The sequence below is a fragment of the Apis florea genome, unplaced genomic scaffold (assembly GCF_048593485.1).
Source record: "Apis florea isolate Af1SG1 unplaced genomic scaffold, ASM4859348v1 contig_3367_pilon, whole genome shotgun sequence".
In the NCBI taxonomy this organism is placed as follows: Eukaryota; Metazoa; Arthropoda; class Insecta; order Hymenoptera; family Apidae; genus Apis; species Apis florea.
In genome coordinates, this window is record NW_028256746.1 from 1,460,087 (window position 1) to 1,475,121 (window position 15,035).

A 15,035-nucleotide genomic window follows, 5' to 3' on the forward strand; every position below is an offset into this window, starting at 1 on the left:
TTACCACTTACTTTACGTTGCATTTAATAAACGCGTTTCATCGAGCGATACCTCGTTCGAGAGGTATCGGTTGCAAGAAAAATAAAGCCATAAAACTGTTGTCGAACCTCTTTGTCTCTTGGCGGGAAGGGAGAGAGGGGAAGGAAGGCAACAAATTCGATACCTCCCAAACCACAAAGTTGATTGCTTTATGTCGATTCCCCTCGAGCGGAGTCGAAGACGTTCCGAAAGGGGAGGGGGGAGAGGGAGGAGGGGGGAGGGGAAGAAGGAATCGACAAAAGGAGAAAGTATCCTCTCGTCTCGTGACCGATCCCTCAGCTTCGTTCCAGTCATTTGTCGTCTATCATAATCTTCTTATTGGGAAGAATGGATTTCATCACGTAATACACCGTTCACAATGAAAAGTCGAGCGATCGAGCGGTAACGGAGCGAGATCTCGTCGTCGTCGATCACGAGACGAGCATCGCATTTGTTTCCCTTCGTTTAAATTCGTTTTAAATCGTACGCACGATTTTTCGAAACTCGTTTTTTTTTTCTCTTTTTTCTTTTTTCGTTTTCTTTCTCGAAACGACGATTCGATTCGGGCGTTCCCGTTTAAGTGGGGCGCGCGTGAAATTTGTGCGAGAACAAAGGGAGGGGAAATGCGTGCTCGAAATTGCGAATGAACGAACGATAAAAGGCAAATTTTTTTTGGAAATTTTCGAGCCGACAAACTTCCTCTTCGAAAAGGGGATATTAAAAATTCGAAGGGCTTGCGAAAGTACTCGATTTTGTTATTCTTTGAATCATCGAAATTCAAATAAACGATCCGTGATAAAATAAACTCGAGAAACTAGTCATTTTACACGTTCCCTTTCTTTCTCTGTACGTAAAAGTTTCTCAGGAAAAAAAAAAAAGAAAAAAAAAAGAAAGGGTAAAAAATTTCTACAAGCCGACGAGCTCATTATATATTAATGTCGAAGTCACGAGAGGTGTAACAAACACACACGGATCGATGATGATGTTAGGACAAGGAAAGTTCCAAAAACTGATGTCGCTGTAAAAAAAAAAAAAAAAGAAAAAAAGAAAAAAAGGAGAAACACGAAGTTCGAGAATGGTCAGCGTAGAGAGGAAGGCGTGCAGAAGGCTTTCTTTCTTTCTTTTCTTTTTTTTTTTTTTTTTTCTGATGAATATTTCAGCGGCAAGGCGTTGTAAACTGTGTCGACCTGCAATACCGACTTTTAAAGTTATTTAATCAAATGAAACGAGCCCCCGGTCGTGCAAGTTCGCTCGTTACTCCTCCGTGTAAGTTTCATTAATTTGCATAGCTCCGTTTCGAGAAGAAAATTACGATTTTTATAAAGTCGCTCGCCGTTTCGTCGCGAATCAGGAAACGTATCCTGGAATGGGATGGGTTTTTTATTAACGTTTAACATTTTCTCTACGATACGCGAGATTGATGATCTTTCGAAATGGGAATGTTGTGTAACGAATTAACGAAATTTTATCAAATTTATAGATGTACCGTTCTTGCATCGTTTAAAAATGAATTTCTGCATTAAATATGATTTATTTAATATAGGTGCGATGATGGATCGATTCAATCTTGATTACGATCGAATTCTTTCGATGTATTATAATTCTTTCCACTGTAACCGGAAAGCGGTTGGACAAATGTCGTAACATTTTCTAATTCTCTCTTCTTTTTTTATTTTTTTTTTTTTTTTAACGAAAGTACAAAGAAATCGTTCCCTCCATTTGACTCGATACAATTTTCGATCCCACGAAAATTATTTATCGTTGCATAAATAACGAAAGCAGGAAACTGCTTTCTTCATTCCGTTTGCAATCGTAATCGTTAAAATATTATTTACGTAATGAATTTTTCTTCCCGACTGCGAGACAGCAGAACGGGGAAAACTCGTGGCAAAGAAATATCCATTCTTTCTCCTCGTCCTCGCGAATAATCTCGTCTCTGGAATCTTTTTACTCTTCAACTCGCTGTCCCTTAAAGAGCAAAACAAACAGTCCACGGAGAAGCAAGGAGAGAGAGAAAGAAAAAAAAAGGGAAAAAAAAAAAAAATACTCGCTCGCAACAAAAAAAAAAGTGATTTCAATTCATTAACTCGAAACGGTACGTATAACCAGGAATACTTGTATTTTCTACTTTGAACGGTCACGATTAATTTTTTTTAACGAAATCAATCAGCAGTATCCTTGTTAATTCAAATTCAACTGATACGTGGATAGATAGATATCGCTCGCTCTTTATTAACTGTCAAATTTTAGATTTCTTTTCTTTTTTTTTTTTTTTTTTTTAGACAGCATAGATCGTTCGTTTAATTTCCGCGTCAGTCAAGTACGAGGCCAGCCTGGTTCCGTGAGGATGCGGAAGGGGAGGGCGAAACGAAAAACTCGAACAGAAAAACGAAGGAAGGAATGAGAAAAGAAAGAGCATCGAAGGAGGGAAGACAGGAAAGGAGAAGGGAAACGAAACGAAGGAAAGAATTCCCCGTGCCGTTTTCCCCGAAGCTTTTGTTTGCTTCGTTTTCTCTCGTCGTAAAATGAAACTATTGCTCTATCAATCGCCATTCCCCTTTCCTCGTTCCTCCTTTTCTCTGCGGCCGGGCAACGAACATCCAAGCCTCGCTCGTTCGCTCCCTCACTCCTTTCCTCCGTTTGTTACCTGTTCTCTCTTCCTGTCTTCTGTCCATCCACTCCCCTCTCCTCCTCCTCCCCATCCGACTGACCTTTTCGCGCTTGCCAACGTTCGAACGCGCTCACGCGTCTCTCGTCAAGTTCACAAGGCGAAGGAGCAAGCCCTTCCCCGCCGACTGCTCGGATACCTAAGATTCCTTCAGAGATTGCGGACGGAATTTTCCTCCTCCTCGTCTTGTCTTATCTTAGCCCTGTCGGTATTACAGTCCCTCTCGGTTGCCCTCCACGGTATCCCTCCTCCCGGTAGACAGATAAAATTCCTCGAGGAGAGGCGAAAAGACCACTCCCCTTCTTTTGCTCCCCCCTCCCTCTGGAAACCTGAACCTGTAGCCTCGGTACTAGAAGAAACTACTACCACCACCACACCATCTCATCGCCTCTACCAGGATACTTACCTCCTATGTATCCTATCGCGCCCAGAGGTTGTTTTCCAACCTTTCTTCGCCGTTCTACTGCTCTCCCGATAATTCGAACGAACTCGCGCGCGTTTCGTTCCGATTCGTCGAGATAGGCGGATGATTATCCGGCAATAAGACGAGTCGATCGAAAAGCGAACGAGCGTTATGAGGAGGGAGGGGAGGGGAGAGCAGGTGACGAACGAACGAATTGAGAGCCACTGTGCTCTATTCGGAACGCCGCGTGGATATACCCCTCGCCGAGGAGTTTAAATCGAAAGATCCCCGTTTAGATGGATCCACGTTTCGGGCTTTCTGCGGGATATCCCGTCCTTCCCTTTCGAATCGATTCGAAATCTTGGCGAACGGTCTAATCTAATAATTCCTTCCGGATTACGGTTGTGCCCGGCAGGAGGCGTCGATGCCTGCGGTAATTGAATTGCGTTCGGGTCGATGGGACGGATCGATGATTCGTTGACACGCGCAATTTTGTTTCGGGGTGTTCTTTCCTTTTCGGAAAATTTTCGTCCCGTGATTCGAGGAAAATTTGTATCGGGATTATCGGGGGAAGGAAGGATTAATCGTATTTTAGCGATCGGATAAGTTTTCTTCCGATAAAAGTTCTCGTAGAGATTTTCATTACTTGTAGTAACGTTTCCCAACGTTCGACCGATTTCGTGGTCGGAATCGAATATTTTTCTATTCCCAACAGTTTTATATTTTATTTTTACTTTTCCTACGTACACACGTTACCCTTTTTTGCTCAACTTTTACTACTACTATAGGCAACGGTCACCGTCCATTACTGTGGACGGAAACACGACTGACCCTGTCGGTTTGTGTTTCCAACCTTGTTTTTGGAAAATCGAATCACGTGCAGAGACCCCACGTATATATGTAATATATCCTATACACATGAAACAATGTTTCGATCGTAACTGAAACGAGCATTGGTGAAATATCATATAATCATTGATAAAAGTTTCAGCGAAAAAAATCATCTATTCTCGATTAAAATCGTTTCACGCGAGGCGTACTGGAAATAAAAAAAATTTGTATCGAAAGTCAATCGAATATCTTGTCGAATGCTAAAATGCAAAGTGAGAGTCCAGTGAATTAAATTTTAGCAATAATTAACAAGAAGATATATAGAAAGAAACTATTCGATCGTCGAACGGATATTTATTGAATCGAGAGATTAATTATGGTGGTATCGATCGAGCGTCTATTTCACACGTGTTACTTAAGGAAAACAATTCGTCTGGCTTCTTTCAAATATATAAATCTGTAGATGTTCCAGTAGTAGAATCTTTCCCAATCGTTTCACGCGAGGCGTAATTTCAATGACGAAAAGGATGAAATTCAGGATATTAAGATCAGAATCAAGAAAACTCGCTCACGCACGAAATCGGTAAAGATAAAAACACTCATTGTGAATATGTATTTGGAACGTGCGTCCTTTGGACGGATCGCATGATCGCGGCAAACAACAATTGATCTCTTGACTTTCTTTCATCGCTCGAATGAAAAATTCGTCTCTAATTACGCTTTACTTTCACCGTTTCGTCTTTGAAATATGAAATATTTATGAAATGGAGGAGGAAAGGAAGAAAAAAAAAATGTCTCGTTTTTTTTTAAAATAACAACGGACCGATTTTCGAATAACATTCCACGAGACTTACGAATAGAATTACAACGGTCGGAACCTGTTTGGCGAAGAAGAAAGTTGATGGTCCCAAACTTGAGGTCTCGAACATTGACCTCATAACTTTCCTCGTTGGCCTCGTTTTCCACGTTTCGTTTGATTTCCTCGTCACCGCCCCGATTCTCGATATCGTGCCAAATTTATTCACCACGACTTTCCACAACACAATTGATTCGTTTCGAATTTGACGATTTCTCTTCCAAAAAAAAAAAAAAAAAGAAAAAGAAAAAAAGAAATGAATTTTATTCCACATTCTCGTCGAACATTATCATTAAAAATTGGCAAAGGATAATTAATTAATTCTAATCGCGTCAGGACGCGCGGCTTGCAAGCGACAGGGACAAGTTATTGCATCGAGATACGTGCTTGCGGTATATGGCGATAAAATTTGCATTAATCGTCCTCCACGGCGTAGAAAACTCGAAGACGCGGTTAGAGATTTGGCCGAGAAAAATTAATTACAATTCCTGGGGAAAAAGTTAAGTCCAAAAAAAAAAAAAAAAAAAAAGGAACGAACGTTTCGTTCGTGACAGAATCTGTCACGAATAATCGAAATTTCAGAAATAACCCCACGTTTCTTTCTTTTTCCTTTCTAAAACTCGAATTTCGTATTCCTTACAATTCCTACGCTTCTTTACAATCAGTTGCACAATAACCCTCCCCCCCCCCTTTGCCTCGGAGATATCGACAGTTAATAAAGTTCCATAATTACCGCACAGTCGGAGAAATAAACGGAGCAAAATAATTCTCGAGGGGGAGGAGGGAATAAAATTTTAAATAGACACGTCGTGTTCCCCCCGTAATCATTTTTCCAGTTAATTAATGGAAAACCGAATCGAAACAGTTCCAACAGACCAACTAAAATTGACACGTTTTTCCCGCTGTATGATGTCGCTTGATTAACCCTCCCCCCCTCCCGAATGGAATATAATTGCGCGTTACAATTCCGAATTTATATCGTTTGCGAACACCGCTATTTGACGATCGCTCTAATTAATCTACTAATTACTCGCGGCCTACACGGATCGGGCAGGATTGTGCATGGTAATAGAACGAACCCGGGTTTGGCCCATCGTTTTATCAATCCTGTTGTTACGTACGAGCAAAAAAAAAGAAAAAACGGATTGAATGAAAAATATATAACGCGATCTTTGTAATTAGCGTGTTCGTAAAAAAGAAAGAAAAACCATCAACGCTCCCCCATCCTCCCTCGATTTCAACAATCCAGAGTTGAATGTTCGTTCGACAAACTTCTCAACTTATCAGCATTTTATTGTTATATACCGACATCCGATAGAATTTTAAATGTAACCGGCCCCCCCCCCCTTCCTTGTTTCGCGTGATCCCCCTTTTTGGAAACAAAAGAATTTTTTATCGATAATTAATAAGCTCGACGAAGCTTTCTCCAAAAGCGTTATAGTCGATTGGGGAAAATTCAATTTCGAGTTAACTACCGAGGATATATTGAAATAAATATGTTAAAAGAAGGAAAAAAAAGAGAGAGGAGAAAGAAAAAGTAGTATGCTTCGAGGTTTAATAAAACCCTGGAACGGTTTGTATGGGACGGTGTTGGGAAGGGTTTCGTTCGTTCGTTCGTTCGTTCCTTTATTTCTAGCCTTCGATTCGATGCTTTAACATTTGATTCCCCGCGAATTTTAACCTTTCGCGTTTAATTAATATAATCCGTGCAGAAGGAAAAGAAAAAAAATATTTCGAGAAGAGAGGATTTCGAATGATGAAAATATTATGTCTAGATATCCTCTGTTTTTCTCCTGAAACGGTATCAGCTTCGAAGAGTTAATGAACATTAACGTTACGATACGTGATTGGCGACCTCTCAAAAAGATCCTGTAAGGATCCACAGGTTGGAAATCCGCGATTTTAAATCAAACTCTCGTCGATAGAACAAGGTTCGGTTTGTAAAATACAAATAGAGAAAATAGAAAACAATCCGGCAACACTTTGAAGTCCGACACCTTTGCGTGAACTTTTATTTATGAAGCGAATCGTTGTGAATTGTTATATATATATATATATATATGGATCTAGGTGGCGACTGGTACGAGGAAAGGGTTGTTGCAACAGCAAGAAGAAAGGAGCACGAACGGCGTCAACGAATAAAGGGGTTGTGGGATGGGTCTGTGGAAACAGGGAGGAAAATAAAAAGAAGAGGGAGGGGGAAAAAAGGAGATGGGAAGAAGGAAACAGAGGCGAAAGTAGCGCGCGGAACGGCATTACGTAGGTGCAAGAAGAGAAAAAGGAAATGGAAGAAAGCGGCGAAGCTGAAGGCAGGCAAAAGGGGGAGAGAGCCGCAAAGGCCACAGAGTCACCCAGTGACTGCACCTACACCCTGGCCCGTCTCCAAATCTACTCTACAAGCTTTTTCTATTTTAGCCCCTTATTTTTCCGTTCTTCTGATTTATCGTTTTATTGTTCACCAGCCGGTCTGACGACCGCTAAACCTCGCCCACCCTTTGTTCTACCCTCCTACTCGTAACAACTCCTCCATCCTTTTTTACACTCCCCCTTTGCACGAGGTCTCACCTCTGATCGACACGTAACGATGCTCGTCCAACCTCACCTACCATCCGTGGATCCACAAGTCTTTTGGCACAGAAATATCGATTCACACGATGCTCTTACCGGCCTTGTATCTTTTTGACGCGTTTAACGAGCGTCGAGAGTCATTCTCGATTCTCTTGTTTTATCTTCACCTTTGCGTTGCGTTAACTCAAAATTATTAACGCGTGTCGAACGTGTAATCCCTCTCATCTTACATTATTTCGATCTCCAATCGACGATGAAGAATAGCAAAACAAACATTAGAATTATTCCGATATTCGAATAATCCGCGTTTCCATTAAGCGACGTTAGAGGAATTGGTTAACCGGAATGGACACTTTATCTCTCGAGAAATCGAAGGAGGAGAATAAGTTTTGTAAGCATTGCTACTACCATTACTACTACTACCTCGTAGACACTTTCGTGTCGCTTCTTTCAGTCGCGCTGTCAAATCATGAAAGATTCTCCTTGTCGCCGGGCGAGGGCAAGACGCGTTTTCCCATCTTGGCTGGATACCCGCCAAAATCACCGTCCCGATTCTCAACCGTCTTCCATATTCGAATTCTAGCATCTAGTCCACTTGGTGATCCGACTATCCTAGACTCCCCCTCTATCTTTTCGTAGGGAGGCTCGAGTGAACTCGACCGTATTGAGAACCATCGTGGGAACGTCGATCACCGGAGGAGAGTGCTTCTGCGCCTCGTTTGCCAGATACCAGCGGCAACAACATCGGATACAAGAACATCTTAAATCAGAACTAACAATAAACTTACTTACTTACTTCACTCGCTTACTTTCTCCTACTTTGCATTCCGTATTCTTTTTTTCTTTTTTTTTTTTTTCTAACTTTTTACATCTTTCGTCATGATAACGCAGGAATCCGCGAAGAGGAGAAAGTTCGACGACAGAAACGACCTCTGGTTTAATTAAATAACCAGAGCAGAATGCCTTTTTTGCTCGAGAAGCTTTGTAACGTTTACTTAAGAATATCGAAATTTTTTTATTCGCGACGAAAAAAAGAAAAGAAAGAGATAAAATTTATTGCGTCACCTCTCTTCCGGATCCCGACTTTACCGCGTTAATTTACGCCCTGTATCGAATGGGGAAAATTTCGTAACGCCATTCGAAACAGGGAGGGTCGTAAAAGGTGCAGCGTCACGGCCCGTTTTCGTGAACACGCTATGTTTTTCCAGCTACGAGGGGGTGGCTTTTAACTTTAAGGCGGGCCCCCCGTTTCTATTAATTCGAATTACGGTCGGACTTTGCACCGCGACGCGGATACGTGCGACGTCTGTTTAACGACGTTTCAGCGTCGTTTGTATGCCGCGCGTTCTATTCTCGGCACCGTGCAACCATTCCGAAATAAACACGATTATACGCGGAGACTGGCGCAAATTTCGAACTGGTGCTATTTCTTCTCCTTAAACGAAATAAAAATGTAAAAGAGGAAACAATTCAAAGGAGAAATGTATATATATATATATATATATATATACGAGATCCGCTGATCATCCCATCCCAGTTATGATTTTTTCATTTAATTAATAAGAGTCCATGTGAAAGAATTTTGCAAGTATATAACAAATAACACTTAATTTTTTTGCTTATTTTGTATCATACATACGATTGCATTTCTGTTTATATTCGTGCAAATGGAAGTAGTTTGGGATAAAAGGAGAAAATTTGAATAATCAGGCAATACGTGAAAACACAGTGTATTCCACTGTATTCCATCTTTTTAAGAAAATAGAAATTTTATTTATCCTAACACATTTTAATTATTTCATCTTGTAAAACGGCCGATCAATGTCGTTATACCGATCGTTTCAAGTTTAAATGACAGTTTGAGCGTGAAATTATCATTATCGAAGCAAAGAATTCTTAATTATCCGTTAATTAATGATAAAATCGATACGCTCTTCCATGAATTGGCCGCATAGTTTAAAACGTGCCAAGTTATCCGCGTCTTTAAAACGCCGTCTTCGCCCGCCCGGAGATGATATTCTATTAATTTGAATCACGAACGGACTTTGCGCCACGTGCGACGTCTGTTTAATTGCGATCCCGTGTATTTGGCGAATGCCACGAATTTAATGTCTATGCCGTGGCCGAGGGTATCGAGAAGTGTCCCGGAATATTCGAAAATTTCGTTAAATTATTTCAAGTTCAGCGTGCGTGCAGTGTTCAACGAATTCGTTGAATTTTTATAGTGATTCTCATATTCAACGGATAAATTCCGTTACATGCGAACACGAATTTTTAATAATCGTTGTCGATGCATCAACGATCGATTGATAATTTTCGAACGATTCGATACTGAGATATTTGACGGCTGAACAAGTGAAAAGTAATTTTGAAAATTTTAATTTTCACCTGCTTCGTATGCTTCATAAGGAAGCAGTAATTACAATAACGGAAATAAAAAATAGGAAGAAATTTTGGACTTTGCTTTTTTTAATAATTGATAACTGGAGAGAGAATCACAAGTCTAATTAATAGAAAATGGAACCATACTGTATTAGTTCCAATTTAAAACAAACAATCCAATATTGAAACCAGAGGATATAAAAATATACGGAAAAAATTCTTTTCTCAAATATTAATTTCTCTTAAATATGAAAATAATTCCCGTGCGATTTATGTCGTATATCTAAACGGTATAAAATACTCGAGCAATCTTCAGTGCGTGAAAGCAAGTTTCATCCAGAAGCGCATCCTCGCCGTAAGTTTGTGAACCGTAAATCTTGCGGGGTTGAATCTCACCTGCGAAACGTTTATGGCTAATAAACGCAAATACTTGGCGCATTGCTTATGCGAATATTGATACGCATTAACTGTCGAAGCGATAGGAACATTGTCGACGACAATGGTGGGAAGAACGGCGCCGCAAGCATCTTATTTAACAACGATATTAATACTCCGTGTGCGTGGAAGTTTGCAAACGATGCTGGGGACGCGTAATCGCGTGAAACATCGGAGCAAGGGTTGGATTTAACGACTCGCCAGATTCCTTCGCCTCATCTCATCTATTTCACTCCCGAAATCACTTCTGCGATTGCACCACTCAAATTAGAGAGGCATTAGAATATCTACTAATTACAATACGAAAAATCGTATTTACACGTTTTCTGTTTCTTTAATTTTTACTGTTTAAACGAATTTTTATTTCAGAGATAAGAAAAAAAAAAAGAAAATATCGATAAATATCAATTTTTGCTCGAGTTACCTTTCTTTTTCCAAAGATAAGAAACGAATATTGAAAGGAGACCGTTTCGTGAGGCTAGACGTAGCATAAGACGGCATAAGTTTTAAAATTTCATAAAACCACTTTCAATATTTTTTTTTCAACGGTGGATAACACGAGAAATGCTCGCTTCTTTACCGTAAACGGAAAAATTATTTAACACGGCAAGCGGCATAAAAAAGAAGGGAGAAAAGCAGGTGGCGCGATGTGCACACGAACGCTGGATGATGTACAAGTGTTAAGTCGCGCGCGAGAAGCATGCACGTAAGGCGAGGGCGTATATTTCGCGCGTGCAATCCACCAGTATGGAAGAGAAATAATATATAACGAGCGGGAGAAGATGAAAGTGGTGGTGGAAAAAAATAAGAGGCGAAATTTGCCGAGAATCAAGGAGAAAAGTGTACAAACCTTGCTGGTTCTTCTTGACGTGCCCGCTCTTTTTTCGCGGTTAAGCTTCGAATGGACCCGTCTCTCCTTTTGTTCTCGCACAAGTTCCCCAACTGAACGCGTGGCTGTGCCTCTGAAAATATTAACGTACATCTTAAGAAAGCCATGGTTCCTCCAAGTTTTCGCAGTTTCAAAAGTTAAGACGACGAACGAAACAATTCACGTGGCTCGACTCGTTGCCTCGTGTTCTTCTTTCAAATTGACTGCACGACCGATGACGCTTTAAGATGTGAAAAATGAGTTGGATGTTTATTTATACCATTTGTTCATTCTCTTTGCTTTCTCTTACCAATCTTACTTTCGTTAGATAAGTCATTAATATAGGTAAATATTTACGAAAAGGTAACCACTTTCCATCTTGATGATTTTTTATTATCTTCCTGGTATCTGTTATTATGCTGAAAAATTTATGAAAGTTATTTTAACGTTGTTTATTAAAAAGTTGTTAATTTAGCCTAACCTAACTCAAACTAAATCATAAATCATGAAACCAGAAATTAAATAAATTTTTATTTGACATTAATTAATTTGACGTTAATAGTTATTTCTAAATTTACTTTCGCGTCAAATTAAAATTAAATAAAAATTCATTGTATTAATTCGATTTAATGGTTTGCATTGGGTTTTTTGAGGTAGTTTTCCTAATCCAGCCATTTTCTTAATCCGATCAATTGTATATAAAATTATGTTTGATCTAACTTAATTTAAATTGTTTTAAAACAATTTTTATTAACAACTTTTTCTACAGAATAGTGATCTTGATAACATATCAAAAAAATATCAAACTCGAAGAATGATAAATAATTTTACAAATAATTAGTCCAATTTTTCAAAAAAAAAAATATATATATATATATTATTCAAGTCATGTTAATATATTTAATCACAATTGATTGTATTAAATTTAAATTAATATCATATTTATTTCATAGCATAACGAATATTTAAAATATATTTTCGTTGCGATTCAACCACACGTGTATCCTGCAAATGACAGTGCGATACGCAAAAGAATACGTGTACGTAAATGAAATATGATTTTTGTCACGTAACAGTTTCGATGCATTAGTTACGCTGTGTTAAACTTCTTGCATGTAAAAAAAGAAAAAAAACCAAAAGGATATCCTTCTCGTGGAACCATAGTTATTACAGTAAAAATAAATTATTATATTACTTCATAACGTGTTAACGTTATCCGGTTACAAAAATGATTATTTCTGCGTACAAGTTGACTTATAGTCGATCATTATCAGATTAATATTCGAATATCGATAATATTAATATTTCTATATCTAATCTTCTGGAGATAATCAACAACATGAACGAAAAGTTAAACGATGAGATTTCTTTCAAACAACGAAAATCAAAAATCATTTAAATAATAATAATTACGTTTTGTTTTCAGAAGCTGAAGATTATTGGGAATATTTCACGTTCAAAAGAGGAGAGGAGAAAAATAAAATAAAATTAGAGGGCGGAAGAGCGGAAGAGATGACATCCGACATGTAATTTATACTCTTCACTCTCTGTGACGATCTTGCAATCCTGATGACACCGATACGCGCATAATGAATTCTCCAAAACTCTTTGATCTAAATTTTTGATCAAAGTAACTTGGAAATTGGGGAACGATTAGATTTAATTCTGTTAAAATATTTCGCATTCGTTCAAATTGAAAAATCTTCAACGTCAATCTTTTAATTATTTGAATATTTTATAATAATCTCGACATTATTTTATAATTTTGTTAATTCTTCTATCTATTTAATATATTTGCAAAGATTCGAAAAGAAGAAATTTTGTATTATAAATATGTACTTATGTACGAGTGCAATTTTATAAAAGAGAATGCGCGTGTCAGGAAATAGGAAAGTACGAACAATTTCATGAGCCTGTTATCAGTGTCAGCACGTTATTTTAGCAAATGCTGTTTCACGTTAAGGCGGTCATAAATGGGAACGGTGGCCAAAAGCCGAAGATTAATTCGAAACTCGAATTTGATCGCCAAATGTTGATAAAGAAAAGCGGGGAGTGGTCTGTAATTCCAGAAAATAGCGACAAATGGATGCGTGCCAGGAATCCGTGTAGCCTGACCCACTGAGTCAAAATGGACACCGGCAAAAATCCAAATTTTCAAAATGCGTCAAGTATTGTTAACGTCTGTACACGGATAGCCGACGAGTTCTCTATTTTAGAATGAGTGGAGCAAGAATAGAGCAGCGGTGAATATCATTGACGTTAAATGGCTCTCAATTTACCTTGAAAATCGGAACGTTTGAAATTTATAGAAACTCATGTATAAAATATATGCCTATATAAAAAGCCCGAAAAATGACTAAAATTTATTCTGACTGGGGTCGTTGATGACAGGAGTTCGTGTTACGTTTGAACTAAATCAATTATTTTTAATTTTTATTCAGCATTTTGCATAATGACAAAAATTATTATAATTATTATAATGAAATACTATAATCGAGCTCAGCTAAATATAAATTATTATATTACGATAAATGCTGTGACATTACCCGACTAATTGATTAATGTTAAAATAGTTTAGTTCAATATTAACAAACAAGTTTTTTGCATATAATATTTAATAGTTAATTTTAATTTAGTAAGATATTATGATAATTGGAAATTCTTAATGAAGAAGAAATTCTTAACAGCAGTTGCCATGAATAATTCGCGACTAGATACCGTAAATGTCGCGCAGTTTTTCCAAGGTGTAAATCATTGTTGCCGAGTTCCGTTATAAAATCTTCTCCCTACTTCACTTTCCTGCAACAACAGCTGGACATAAATGTCTGTCCTCTGATGTGATTGCATCTGTATAATAAAGTGGAAAGTTATAATCAATGAAATATTACAATTTTACGTACATCGTAAATAAGTATGCAAAAAAGATTTCAGACAGGAAGATAAACTTTAACTCATCTATGAAAAAGAAAGTTTTAAAAATTATTATTGAATTCTTTTATTGGGCGATTAACGCGGTTCCACGATATATAAAATATCGATATATGCTGTGGTAACATTTCAAAGTTAGAGATGGCTATTATAAATATCAATAGTAATTAAACGATATAGAGAAATATTTCAAACGAAAAGCACAAGTGGTGATTCAATAGTATCAAATTTCAAAAAAGAAAGAGAATACTCTTATTAATTGAATGAAAGAATTTTAAATTATGATTATCTTACTAAAATATTAATCCTAGATAGAAAAGACGTAAGAATTCGAATATATTTGAGTTTGGAAAGCAATTTAAGAGAGTTTACACCGTATAACATTCGTCGATTAATGATATAGAGTAGAGCAAAGGTACGGAGTACGCTATAGTTGCATGTACAAAGGTATTACCTTTCAGAACCTCCAAAGTATCGCGAAAAACTTAGTTTTGCCGAGACGATAAATCATCTTGAAATTTGCCGAGCTGACAGGCATGTAGTTTTACGAAGACTTGCACGCAAAATGCAAAACAGTCCCCAACAGAGGCCGTGGGCTTGCACCGCAATTAATTAGTGTTTCGTGATACTCGTGCATGTGTCGAATTCTTATATTCTTTTTTTATATCAGATAAACTAAAAACAACTCGCACGATAAAATGACGCTATTAGATGATCCGTGGGACGTGTACATCACCATTCTCAAAGAATGAAAGATCTGTTTGACGATTAAACTGCGGAATGCTGTCACGGAATTTTACGAAAAAGACGAGGAAAGGTTAGTTTTTCTGATCCTTGAATTTTTGAGGTTCTATATTTACATTTGTTGCAATTATATTCTCTTCTTTTCTTAAATAATGTATTTATTCTTTGAATATTGATATAAATATTATTCTTTATTTATTAAAATTATCAACGATACACCATAATAATAATAAAGTAATCAAATTCGTTCATTTTTTAAAAATTCCCAAGACCAATTTAAGATAAAAAATATTTTCAACGATTAAATTAATAAAATAAAATTAAATAAAAGAGC

General features: G+C 37.7%; 1 long non-coding RNA gene across 1 annotated transcript; it reads right to left on the reverse strand.

The window, feature by feature from the left end:
• Positions 1 to 13,626: 13,626 nt before the first annotated feature.
• On the reverse strand, positions 13,627 to 14,979 carry LOC147657002 (uncharacterized). Its single transcript, XR_015293211.1, has 2 exons — positions 14,412 to 14,979; positions 13,627 to 13,876 (listed from the first exon to the last, which is right to left on the reverse strand). It is a non-coding gene; the product is annotated as an uncharacterized LOC147657002 (long non-coding RNA).
• Between the last annotated feature and the right edge of the window lie 56 nt (positions 14,980 to 15,035).